The 14,832-nt window shown below is 43.8% G+C and overlaps 1 pseudogene; it reads left to right on the top strand.

Annotated features, from left to right (window-relative positions):
* Positions 1-5,716: 5,716 nt before the first annotated feature.
* LOC137604495 (U2 spliceosomal RNA) lies at positions 5,717-5,890 on the top strand (annotated as a pseudogene).
* Positions 5,891-14,832: the final 8,942 nt, after the last annotated feature.

Below are 14,832 nucleotides of genomic sequence, written 5' to 3'. Positions count from 1 at the left end.
GTCTGTCTGTCTGTCTGTCTGTCTGTCTGACTGACTGACTGACTGACGTGATAGTTAAAATGTTAAACGGTCGCTGGCCGCCATCCCGGAGCCACATAATTCCTTAACCCAGACGCATTCCGGGTCGTTACTGGATTCTGTGGACCATCAAAGTAAAGGTCAGGGTGGCACCTGGGTCACCTGTATCTGACAATATTACAGTATCGCTTCTCGGCCTTTTGGCTAAGACTGCGGTCACTCCCGTTTAGCAGGACTCTTTCACATTTATTGAATTAGTTCTTGGCTTCTTGGGAGTACATTGTCTTGCACATTTGTTTGTTTTGAACTGCTGTTTTTTGCACACTTTGTATTTGCACTTTAGGTCTACTTGCTTGAAGGTAAGTTTCTCTTTTACTCTAATTTATTGTGTTTTAGGGTTTTAAAAGTAATTTATTGGTATTTATTTATTTATTTATTTAATTTTTAGTGGTGCCTCAGCCATGTCGGCTGCACCGGCCGGCATGCGGAGGCACCACAGCGTCCGCTTTAAATTTAAGGAAAAGGATGGTAAGCTCCTGGGAATGTCAAGGTTGGACTTCTCCCGAAAGCTCATCCAAAAGACTCTTGGCTTTAAACCCGATGACCTCAATTGTATTCTCGGACTGCCTTTTAACAAAGGATTTGATGTAAGTTTTCGCACGGCCCCACTGTTGAATGAATTTTGGACACGCTTTGAGAACGCTAAGACCCAGTTTTCTGTTTTTGACATGGAGAAACTGACTGACAATGCTGCTAAAACTGTCATTGTCAGGATGTTTAATGAAACCGTCAATGCAGAGGACATTTGTTTGTGGCTGGGAAGATATTGCACGGTGAGAGGACAGGCTACCAAGGTCAGGGATGAAGACGGCATTTGGAATTGTGCCTGGAGGGTCCCCATTCAACAATGGCAGGACCCTCTGGGCTTCCAGGGCCTGAAATCCCTGCCCTCCATGATAGTCCTGGGAAACAACCGGGGCTACATTCATTACCAGGGCCAGCCCAAGCTGTGCCACAAGTGTGGCAAGCATGGACACCTGGCCGAGGCGTGTGACCAGATAATTTGTGGGAAGTGCAGAGAAATTGGTCATTCTTTTGAAGAATGCACCAATGGCAGGAAGTGCAATCTCTGTGGAGCAAACGACCATCTCTTCAGAGATTGCCCCCTTTCATTTGCCAACAAACTTAAAGCTAAGAAAACACAGGAGACTGAAGCCAATCAAGTAGGAAATGGCTGCCCAGGTGCAGCAAATGCGCTAATTGAAGAGGCGGGGCTGGGAGTTCCAAACCTCCCGCCAACAACCATGGTTGGAGGAGAACAGCCCGGTGAGGCGGGAAAAGGGGAGGAGCCTGAGCTCCGCCCCGCAGAGGGACCTGAAGAAGCAGGTGGGCGGAGCCAGGACTTGGGCGCAGCTGGACTTGATTCCCCTGATGAGGACTCCACAGGGAGTCTCATTACAGTGGGGGAAGACGAGTCCAGCGACAACCCCCTCCCCGACACCCAGCCCAGCAATAAGAGGACTGCGTCCGAACTGTCCAGCTCTGAGGCTGAAGAAGCCTCAGAGAAGAGGGGGAGAGCTGAGTCCGACTCTCAGAGCCCTCCTGAGGAGCGGTACAAAGCCTCCCCTCCCGGTTCACCCAACCAGTGCTCCTTTTTAAATATAGCGCTACAATCAACTCCGTTGGAGAGACGAGCGAATATTGGCTTCCGGAGGTCAGAATCTCGGGAATCACCTCCAGACTGTGTGGAGATAGTGAAATGAGATTCTTTCACATCACGAGAAGGAAACCTGTGTTAAATGTAGTCTTTTAATTATTTATAGTCTTTTAAACTGTCGTACCTGTTTTTAAAACATACTCATGACTCTCACCTTTTCAACTATCAATGTGAGAAGTGTGAAGTCGCGAGTTAGAGCCCAGAGTGTTTTATCATTTCTTAACACTTTTAAGTCAGATGTGTTTTTACTTCAAGAATGTGGCCTACCTTTTTTACAAAAATACACACAGTGGGAGGAGACCTGGCCACTAACGTCGATCTGGAGTGGATCCAACCATAATAAGAATGATGGAGTGGCCATTTTAATTAAAAACCCTCAGGTTCTGGTGAAGGGCAGCACCGTGGTGAAAGAGGGTAGGGCACTTTTAGCACACCTGACTTTTATGGGGCACGATTTTAACCTTTTAAATGTATATGGTTTTAACGAAAAAAATGACAGGTATGACTTTTTAGAAGACCTGCAGTCCCACATGCTAGGTAGGGCACCATTAGTTGTAGGAGGTGATTTTAACTGTGTTTTAAACAAAGAAGACAGGAAGAGGATAGGGGAAGATTTTAAATTGGACAAAACATCGGTTTTATTACAGGGCTTATGCAGGGATTTTAGACTCACTGACTGCTTTAAAGCCATGCATCCCAGAGAGGAGGGCTTCACCTGGTTCAGTGGTGACGGCACCAAAGCCTCTCGCATAGATTATATCTTTATACGGAATTGGGTGCCGACCGATGCTAGATTAACCCCTGTCTTTTTCTCGGATCACCTCATGCTGTCCTGCACACTGTCACTCCCTTCAGGTGTGACGGTAGGGAGAGGTCTGTGGAAACTCAACTGCTCCCTTTTAGAAGATAGGGAGTTAGTTAGTCAGTTCCGGGAGCAGTACAAAGAGTGGCAGACCCTCCAAGACTTCTACACCACACGTGCGCACTGGTGGGAAATGGTGAAGGAAAGGACCCAGACTTTCTTTAGGCAGGCAGGTAAGAGAAAGAAAGTTAGGGAAAACAGACGCATGATGGGACTGCAAAAGAGACTACAGCGCTACTTCATTTTAACACAACAGGGAATTGATTTTAATAATGAAATCAAAAGTATTAAAGGAGAAATGTCGCTACTGGCAGAAACAAAAAGTAAAGGGGTTATTTTAAGAAGCAGGGAAAAGGAAACAGAAGAAGGTGAAAAGTGCACACGTTATTTTTTTAGAAAGATTTTAAATAAAGGGGGGACTATTTTAAAACTAAAAAATGACGACGGACGCACTTTACACACAACAGAGGAAATAAAAGATAACGTAGAACTATTTTACTCTCAATTGTATAAAGAGAAACCTGTTTTTAATGACACCCTACAAGAAGTTTTAAATTCCATTGAATGTCAGGTCACCGAAAATGTGTTTTTATCCCAAAATTTTAGCGTCGAAGAACTCAACAAGTGTTTTAAAAATTTTAACAGAGGGAAGTCCCCAGGACAGGACGGACTTCCCTTTGAGTTTTATTTGACCTTTTGGGACATTTTAGCACCTGACTTACTAACTGTTTTTATGGAATTTGAGAAGGTAGACCGACTGCCAGACAGTTTTAAGATAGGGATAGTGACTCTACTCTACAAGAGTAAAGACAAGACTGACCTGAAAAACTGGAGACCTATCACGCTTTTAAATTTCGACTGTAAACTTTTTAGCAAAATTTTAGCGAATCGACTGACTATGGTTTTAGAGGACTTGATTCACCCGGATCAAGCCTGTGCCATCCCGGGGAGGAAGATCACCGACAGCCTCGTACTGATTAGAGACACCATTTGTCTGGCGAGAGACGAAAACACTCGGCTAATAGTCCTAAATCTAGACTTTGAAAAGGCCTTTGATCGAGTCTCGCACCAGTACCTGTTCCAGGTACTGCAAAAAATGGGGCTTCCAGAGAGGTTCATAGCTTGGGTGGGATTGCTGTATAGAGGGATCAGCAGCAAAATCCTGGTTAACGGGCATCTGACAAAAGCAGTAGGAATCAACTGCGGTGTCCGTCAGGGTTGCCCGTTATCTCCTCTCCTGTACGCGATTTGCATCGAGCCGCTGGCACAGATCTTGAGAAGGGACCAACGAATCCACGGGGTCTTTGTGCCAGGGTCCGGGGGACTGACGAACAAATGCGTTCTGTATATGGACGACATAAACATTTTATGCACAGACCTCTCGTCAGTCAACCGGACCCTGGACTTGACAGACTGGTTTGGACGGGCCTCTGGGTCCAAACTAAACCGAGACAAGACCCAAGCCCAATTTTATGGACCATGGACAGCGACTGAAACGACAGGACTGTCCCTGACTGTGACCCAGACCGACCAAAAAATTCTGGGGGTTAGGTTTGACAAGGAGGGGGGAGGGAAAACGAATTGGCCAGACATTTTAGGGAAAGTTAGACAGAGGCTAGGGTACTGGGGACTGAGGGAACTGACAATAGAGGGAAAGGTTTTAATCATTAAAGCAGTGATTTTACCTTTGCTTTTATTGATCAGTTCTGTTTTTATCCCCCCAAAGAGAATCATTTTAGCCCTGGAACGAGCCATTTTTAACTTTCTGTGGGGTTCAAAGTGGGAACGCCTAAGAAGAGAAGTCCTGAAACGACCAAAGGAGAAAGGAGGCAAAGGCGTTCCAGACCTGTCTGTCTTTTTAATGTCTTTATACACAGCCACACACATTAAAATAGTGACGACCCCATCCAGAAACCCCAAAACGGCAGCCATGACACGTTTCTGGATGGGGTCCTACCTCAGACGGCTCAAAATTTTAAAGATTAGTCTTAAATTTCCAGTGTCTTTTAACCTGCCACCAGCCTATGCTTTTATACAGAATTTTTTAAAGCATTTTAGCCTGGAGCAGGAGGACGTAGAGGTTTTAACTAACCATCGTTCCCTTTTATGTGTTGTACAGGAGCGGGAACCAGTGAGTCCAGTGCGCGGGCTTGCACTCGGCGAGCCCTCCACGGTTTGGCGCAATGTCAACCACCCCGCTCTTCCAAACAGACTCCGGGACCTGTCATGGATGGTGGCACACGAGATCCTCCCAGTCAGGTCCGTCATGCACTCCCGGGGAATGTCGACGCTGTCGACCTGCCCCCGACCTGGTTGCGGCGCGCCGGAGTCGGTGAGGCACCTGCTCTGGGAGTGCAGCGCTGCTGTGGACCTGTGGGAAATGGCCGGCTCCTCGCAATTCCCGTACCTACCAGCGAAGGAGGTCCTCACACCACAGCTGGTGCTCTACGGGGCCAGCCAAAGGCCCGTCCCCAAAAAGGACTGGACGAAACAGTGGCTGGCCATCAACGCCCTGAAAGACGCCTTATGGACCTCCAGAAATTTGCTGGTAGGAAAGCACATGCAGATCCCCCCCGTGGCTGTGATCCAAATGGCTGCCGCAACACTCAGGGCAGCCGAGGGGGCCAGCGGCCGCCCAAGGACACAGCCACCAAGAAGAATCGCCTCTGTGCCCATTCGGAGGGAGGAGCCGGACCCACAACGCTAAAAAGGACACAGCAGCAGCGGCCTGGCTCTCCGGGAGAGGCAGGCGGGAAGGAGCACCAGGGCGGGGATCTCGGCCGAGCGCCTCGACAGGCACCCCGAGAGACCTACTGTTTGGAAGAGCGGGATGAGTTACCCTTGGTAGGGACTCACTGCGGTCCTGTACAAACGGGACTTTGGTTGGACTTTTTTAATGTTCCTTTTATAACTTTTATGGACATTTAACACACCTTTTAATTTTTGGCACATTTTTATTTTTAAAATGAACTGAAATCCTTTTTACCCATGACTGTTTTTATCTGTATGATTTTATGATCGATAATATTTATTGTACAGAGAAATATTTATATGAAAAAGAAGTTGTGGATGGAAAAATGAAATGTGACTGAAATGAAACAAATGAATCACGTGTCAATAAACGTTTTCAAAACAAAAAATCTGTTCTTATCAGTTTAATATCTGATATGTCCCCTACCCGGGGACTATATATTAAATTGATTTTTGGAACAGGGAGATGGAACAGGAGCTTGCTCCATCCTCTCCACGCATCGACCTGGTATTGCAGTAGCTCCAGGAACGGTGCATCTGGTTAAGGGTTAGATTGATGATTACCTGGTTCAAGGTTCGATTGATGATCACCTGATTCAAGGTTCGATTGATGATCACCTGGTTCATGGTTAGATTGATGATCACATGGTTTAGGGTTGGATTGATGATCACATGGTTCAGGGTTAGATTGATGATCACATGGTTCAGGGATAGACTGATGATCACCTTGTTAAGGGTTATATTGATGATCACCTGGTTCACGGTTAGATTGATGATCACATGATTCAGGGTTAGATTGATGATCACCTGGTTCATGATTAGATTGATGATCACATGGTTCAGGGATAGACTGATGATCACCTGGTTCACGGTTAGATTGATGATCACATGGTTCAGGGTTGGATTGATGATCAAATGTTTCAGGTTTACATTGATGATCACATGTTTTGGGGTTAGATTGATGATCACCTGGTTCAAGGTTAGATTGATGATCACCTGGTTCAGGGTTAGATTGATGGCCACTTGATTCAGGGTTAGACTGATGATCATATGTTTTGGGGTTCAATTGATGTTCACCTGGTTCAAGGTTAGTTTGATGATCACATGGTGCAGGGTTAGACTGATGTTCACCTGGATCATGGTTAGATTGATGATCACATGGTTCAGGGTTAGATTGGTGATCACCTGGTTCACAGTTAGATTGATGATCACATGGTTCACGGTTATATTGATGATCACCTGGTTCACGGTTAGATTGATGATCACATGGTTCAGGGTTAGACTGATGCTCACCTGGTTCATGGTTAGATTGATGATCACATGGTTCAGGGTTAGATTGGTGATCACCTGGTTCACAGTTAGATTGATGATCACATGGTTCAGGGTTAGATTGATGACCACCTGGTTCAGGGTTAGACTGATAATCACATGTTTTGGGGTTAGATTGATGATCACCTGGTTCACGGTTAGATTGATGATCACATGATTCAGGGTTGGATTGATGATCACATGGTTCAGGGTTAGACTGATGACCACCTGGTTCAGGGTTAGACTGATGATCACATGTTTTGGGGTTAGATTGATGATCACCTGGTTCACGGTTAGGTTGATGATCACATGATTCAGGGTTGGATTGATGATCACCTGGTTAAGGGTTATATTGATGATCACCTGGTTCACGGTTAGATTGATGATCACATGGTTCAGGGTTAAACTGATGTCCACCTGGTTCATGGTTAGATTGATGATCACATGGTTCAGGGTTAGACTGATGATCACATGGTTCAGGGTTAGACTGATGATCACATGGTTCAGGGTTAGACTGATGATCACCTTTTTAAGGGTTATATTGATGATCACATGGTTCACGGTTAGATTGATGATCCCATGGTTCAGGGTTGGATTGATGATCACATGTTTTGGGGTTAGATTGATGATCACATGGTTCAGGGTTAGACTGATGCTCACATGGTTCATGGTTAGATTGATGAACACATGGTTCAGGGTTAGATTGATGACCACCTGGTTAAGGGTTATATTGATGATCACCTGGTTCGCGGTTAGATTGATGATCACATTGTTCATGGTTAGACTGATGTTCACCTGATTCATAGTTAGATTGATGATCACATGGTTCAGGTTTAGATTGGTGATCACCTGGTTCACAGTTAGATTGATGATCACATAGTTCAGGGTTAGATTGATGACCACCTGGTTCAGGGTTAGACTGATGATCACATGTTTTGGGGTTAGATTGATGATCACCTTGTTCACGGTTAGATTGATGATCACATGGTTCAGGGTTAAACTGATGTTCACCTGGTTCATGGTTAGATTGATGATCACATGGTTCAGGGTTAGATTGATGATCACATGGTTCAGGGTTGGATTGATGATCACATGGTTCAGAGTTAGATTGATGATCACCTTTTTAAGGGTTATATTGATGATCACATGGTTCACGGTTAGATTGATGATCACATGGTTCAGGGTTGGATTGATGATCACATGTTTTGGGGTTAGATTGATGATCACATGGTTCAGGGTTAGACTGATGCTCACATGGTTCATGGTTAGATTGATGATGACATGGTTCAGGGTTAGATTGGTGATCACCTGATCCACAGTTAGATTGATGAACACATGGTTCAGGGTTAGATTGATGACCACCTGGTTAAGGGTTATATTGATGATCACCTGGTTCACGGTTAGATTGATGATCACATGATTCAGGGTTGGATTGATGATCACATGGTTCAGGTTTAGATTGATGATCACATGTTTTGGGGTTATATTGATGTTCACCTGATTCAAGTTTAGATTGACGATCACCTGGTTCAGGGTTAGATTGATGATCACATGGTTCAGGGTTGGATTGATGATCACATGGTTCAGGGTTAGACTGATGTTCACCTGGTTCATGGTTAGATTGATGATCACATGGTTCAGGGTTAGATTGGTGATCACCTGCTTCACAGTTAGATTGATGATCACATGGTTCAGGGTTAGATTGATGACCACCTGGTTCAGGGTTAGACTGATGATCACATGTTTTGGGGTTAGATTGATGATCACCTGGTTCACGGTTAGATTGATGATCACATGATTCAGGGTTGGATTGATGATCACATGGTTCAGGGTTAGACTTATGATCACCTGGTTAAGGGTTATATTGATGATCACCTGGTTCACGGTTAGATTAATGATCACATGGTTCAGGGTTAGACTGATGTTTACCTGGTTCATGGTTAGATTGATGATCACATGGTTCAGGGTTAGATTGGTGATCACCTGGTTCACAGTTAGATTGATGATCACATGGTGCAGGGTTAGATTGATGACCACCTGGTTCAGGGTTAGACTGATGATCACATGTTTTGGGGTTAGACTGATGATCACATGGTTCAGGGTTAGATTGATGACCACCTGGTTCATGGTTAGATTGATGATCACATGGTTCAGATTTAGATCGGTGATCACCTGGTTCAGGGTTAGATTGATGATTACATGGTTCAGGGATAGACTGATGATCACCTGGTTCACGGTTAGATTGATGATCACATGGTTCAGGGTTAGATTGATGATTACATGGTTCAGGGATAGACTGATGATCACCTGGTTCACGGTTAGATTGATGATCACATGGTTCAGGGTTGGATTGATGATGAAATGGTTCAGGTTTAGATTGATGATCACATGTTTTGGGGTTAGATTGGTGATCACCTGGTTCACAGTTAGATTGATGATCACATGGTTCAGGGTTAGATTGAGTATCACATGGTTCAGGGTTGGATTGATGATCACATGGTTCAGGGTTAGATTGATGATCACATGGTTCAGGGTTAGATTGATGATCACATGGTTCAGATTTAGATCGGTGATCACCTGGTTCAGGGTTAGATTGATGATCACATGGTTCAGGGATAGACTGATGATCACCTGGTTCACGGTTAGATTGATGTTCACATGGTTCAGGGTTGGATTGATGATCAAATGGTTCAGGTTTAGATTGATGATCACATGTTTTGGGGTTAGATTGGTGATCACCTGGTTCACAGTTAGATTGATGATCACATGGTTCAGGGTTAGATTGAGTATCACATGGTTCAGGGTTGGATTGATGATCACATGGTTCAGGGTTAGATTGATGATCACGTGGTTCAGGGTTAGACTGATGATCACCTTGTTAAGGGTTATATTGATGATCACCTGGTTCACGGTTAGATTGATTATCACATGGTTCAGGGTCGGATTGATGATCACATGTTTTGGGGTTAGATTGATGATCACATGGTTCAGGGTTAGACTGATGCTGACATGGTTCATGGTTAGATTGATGATCACATGGTTCAGGGTTAGATTGGTGATCACCTAGTCCACAGTTAGATTGATGATCACATGGTTCAGGGTTAGATTGATGACCACCTGGTTAAGGGTTATATTGATGATCACCTGGTTCACGGTTAGATTGATGATCACATGGTTCAGGGTTAGACTGATGTTCACCTGGTTCATGGTTAGATTGATGATCACATGGTTCAGGGTTAGATTGGTGATCACCTGGTTCACAGTTAGATTGATGATCACATGGTTCAGTGTTAGATTGATGACCACCTGGTTCAGGGTTAGACTGATGATCACATGTTTTGGGGTTAGATTGATGATCACCTGGTTCACGGTTAGATTGATGATCACATGGTTCAGGGTTAGATTGATGACCACCTGGTTCAGGGTTAGACTGATGATCACATGTTTTGGGGTTAGATTGATGATCACCTGGTTCACAGTTAGATTGATGATCACATGATTCAGGGTTGGATTGATGATCACATGGTTCAGGGTTAGACTGATGACCACCTGGTTCAGGGTTAGACTGATGATCACATGTTTTGGGGTTAGATTGATGATCACCTGGTTCACGGTTAGATTGATGATCACATGATTCAGGGTTGGATTGATGATCACCTGGTTAAGGGTTATATTGATGATCACCTGGTTCACGGTTAGATTGGTGAGCACATGGTTCAGGGTTAGACTGATGTTCACCTGGTTCATGGTTAGATTGATGATCACATGGTTCAGGGTTAGATTGGTGATCACCTGGTTCAAAGTTAGATTGATGATCACATGGTTCAGGGTTAGATTGATGACCACCTGGTTCAGGGTTAGACTGATGATCACATGTTTTGGGGTTAGATTGATGATCACCTGGTTCACGGTTAGATTGATGATCACATGATTCAGGGTTGGATTGATGATCACATGGTTCAGGGTTAGACTGATGATCACCTGGTTAAGGGTTATATTGATGTTCACCTGGTTCAAGGTTAGATTGATGATCACATGATTCAGGGTTAGATTGATGATCACCTGGTTCATGGTTAGATTGATGATCACATGGTTCAGATTTAGATCGGTGATCACCTGGTTCAGGGTTAGATTGATGATCACATGGTTCAGGGATAGACTGATGATCACCTGGTTCACGGTTAGATTGATGATCACCTCGTTCACAGTTAGATTGATGATCACATGGTTAAGGATTATATTGATCATCACCTGGTTCACGGTTAGATTGATGATCACATGGTTCAGGGTTAGACTGATGCTCACCTGGTTCATGGTTAGATTGATGATCACATGGTTCAGGGTTAGATTGGTGATCACCTGGTTCACAGTTAGATTGATGATCACATGGTTCAGGGTTAGATTGATGACCACCTGGTTCAGGGTTAGACTGATGATCACATGGTTCAGGGTTAGATTGATGACCACCTGGTTAAGGGTTATATTGATGATCACCTGGTTCACGGTTAGATTGATGATCACATGGTTCACAGTTAGATTGATGATCACATGGTTCAGGGTTAGATTGATGACCACATGGTTCAGGGTTAGATTGGTGATCACCTGGTTCACAGTTAGATTGATGATCACATGGTTCAGGGTTAGATTGATGACCACCTGGTTCAGGGTTAGACTGATGATCACATGTTTTTGGGTTAGATTGATGATCACCTAGTTCACGGTTAGATTGATGATCACATGGTTCAGGGTTAGATTGATGACCACCTGGTTCACGGTTAGATTGATGATCACATGATTCAGGGTTGGATTGATGATCACATGGTTCAGGGTTAGACTGATGACCACCTGGTTCAGGGTTAGACTGATGATCACATGTTTTGGGGTTAGATTGATGATCACCTGGTTCACGGTTAGATTGATGATCACATGGTTCAGGGTTAGATTGATGACCACCTGGTTCACGGTTAGATTGATGATCACATGATTCAGGGGTGGATTGATGATCACATGGTTCAGGGTTAGACTGATGACCACCTGGTTCAGGGTTAGACTGATGAACACATGGTTCAGGGTTAGATTGATGACCACCTGGTTAAGGGTTATATTGATGATCACCTGGTTCACGGTTAGATTGATGATCACATGGTTCAGGGTTAGACTGATGTTCACCTGATTCATGGTTAGACTGATGATCACATGTTTTGGGGTTAGATTGATGATCACCTTGTTCACGGTTAGATTGATGATCACATGGTTCAGGGTTAGATTGATGACCACCTGGTTCAGTGTTAGACTGATGATCACATGTTTTGGGGTTAGATTGATGATCACCTGGTTCACGGTTAGATTGATGATCACATGATTCAGGGTTGGATTGATGATCACATGGTTCAGGGTTAGACTGATGACCACCTGGTTCAGGGTTAGACTGATGATCACATGTTTTGGGGTTAGACTGATGATCACCTGGTTCACGGTTAGATTGATGATCACATGATTCAGGGTTGGATTGATAATCACCTGGTTAAGGGTTATATTGATGATCACCTGGTTCACGGTTAGATTGATGATCACATGGTTCAGGGTTGGATTGATGATCACATGGTTCAGGGTTGGATTGATGATCACATGGTTCAAGGTTCGATTGATGATCACCTGGTTCATGGTGAGATTGATGATCACATGGTTCAGGGTTGGATTGATGATCACATGGTTCAGGGTTAGATTGATAATCACATGGTTCAGGGATAGACTGATTATCACCTGGTTAAGGGTTATATTGATGATCACCTGGTTCACGGTTAGATTGATGATCACATGGTTCAGGGTTGGATTGATGATCAAATGGTTCAGGTTTAGATTGATGATCACATGTTTTGGGGTTAGATTGATGATCACCTGGTTCAAGGTTAGATTGATGATCACCTGGTTCAGGGTTAAATTGATGACCACTTGATTCAGGGTTAGACTGATGATCATATGTTTTCGGGTTCAATTGATGTTCACCTGGTTCAAGGTTAGTTTGATAATCATATGGTTCAGGGTTAGACTGATGTTCACCTGGTTCATGGTTAGATTGATGATCACATGGTTCAGGGTTAGATTGGTGATCACCTGGTTCACAGTTAGATTGATGATCACATGGTTCAGGGTTAGATTGGTGATCACCTGGTTCAGGGTTAGACTGATGATCACATGTTTTGGGGTTAGATTGATGATCACCTGGTTCACGGTTAGATTGATGATCACATGATTCAGGGTTGGATTGATGATCACATGGTTCAGGGTTAGACTGATGATCACCTGGTTAAGGGTTATAATGATGATCACCTGGTTCACGGTTAGATTGATGATCACATGGTTCAGGGTTGGATTGATGATCACATGGTTCAGGTTTGATTGATGATCACATGGTTCAGGGTTAGACTGATGATCACCTGGTTAAGGGTTATATTGATGATCACCTGGTTCAGGATTGGATTGATGATCACATGGTTCAGGGTTGGATTGATGATCACTTGGTTCAGGGTTGGATTGATGATCACATGGTTCAGGGTTAGACTGATGTTCACCTGGTTCAGGGTTAGATTGATGATCACATGGTTCAGGGTTGGATTGATGATCATATGGTTCAAGGTTAGATTGATGATCACCTGCTTAAGGGTTAGACTGATGATCACCTTGTTAAGGGTTATATTGATGATCACCTGGTTCACGGTTAGATTGATGATCACATGGTTCAGGGTTGGATTGATGATCACATGGATCAGGTTTAGATTGATGATCACATGTTTTGGGGTTAGATTGATGATCACATGGTTCAGGGTTAGATTGGTGATCACCTGGTCCACAGTTAGATTGATGATCACATGGTTCAGGGTTAGATTGATTACCACCTGGTTCAGGGTTAGACTGATGATCACATGTTTTGGGGTTAGATTGATGATCACCTGGTTCACGGTTAGATTGATGATCACATGATTCAGGGTTGGATTGATGATCACATGGTTCAGGGTTAGACTGATGATCACCTGGTTAAGGGTTATATTGATGATCACCTGGTTCATGGTTAGATTGATGATCACATGGTTCAGGGTTAGACTGAAGTTCACCTGGTTCATGGTTAGATTGATGATCACATGGTTCAGGGTTAGATTGGTGATTACCTGGTTCACAGTTAGATTGATAATCACATGGTTCAGGGTTAGATTGATGACCACTTGGTTCAGGGTTAGACTGATGATCACATGTTTTGGGGTTAGATTGATGATCACCTGGTTCACGGTTAGATTGATGATCACATGATTCAGGGTTGGATTGATGATCACCTTGTTCATGGTTAGATTGATGATGACATGGTTCAGGGATAGACTGATGATCACATGGTTCAGGGTTGGATTGATGATCAAATGGTTCAGGTTTAGATTGATGATCACATGTTTTGGGGTTAGATTGATGATCACCTGGTTCAGGGTTAGATTGATGGCCACTTGATTCAGGGTTAGACTGATGATCATATGTTTTGGGGTTCAATTGATGTTCACCTGGTTCAAGGTTAGTTTGATGATCACATGGTGCAGGGTTAGACTGATGTTCACCTGGATCATGGTTAGATTGATGATCACATGGTTCAGGGTTATATTGATGATCACCTGGTTCACGGTTAGATTGATGATCACATGGTTCAGGGTTAGACTGATGCTCACCTGGTTCATGGTTAGATTGATGATCACATGGTTCAGGGTTAGATTGGTGATCACCTGGTTCACAGTTAGATTGATGATCACATGGTTCAGGGTTAAATTGATGACCACCTGGTTCAGGGTTAGACTGATGATCACATGTTTTGGGGTTAGATTGATGATCACCTGGTTCACGGTTAGATTGATGATCACATGGTTCAGGGTTGGATTGATGATCACATGGTTCAGGGTTAGACTGATGACCACCTGGTTCAGGGTTAGACTGATGATCACATGTTTTGGGGTTAGATTGATGATCACCTGGTTCACGGTTAGATTGATGATCACATGATTCAGGGTTGGATTGATGATCACCTGGTTAAGGGTTATATTGATGATCACCTGGTTCACGGTTAGATTGATGATCACATGGTTCAGGGTTAAACTGATGTTCACCTGGTTCATGGTTAGATTGATGATCACATGGTTAAGGG

Source organism: Antennarius striatus, chromosome 11, assembly GCF_040054535.1.
Source record: "Antennarius striatus isolate MH-2024 chromosome 11, ASM4005453v1, whole genome shotgun sequence".
Classification (NCBI taxonomy): Eukaryota; Metazoa; Chordata; class Actinopteri; order Lophiiformes; family Antennariidae; genus Antennarius; species Antennarius striatus.
This window is presented reverse-complemented; position numbering and strand designations above follow the sequence as displayed.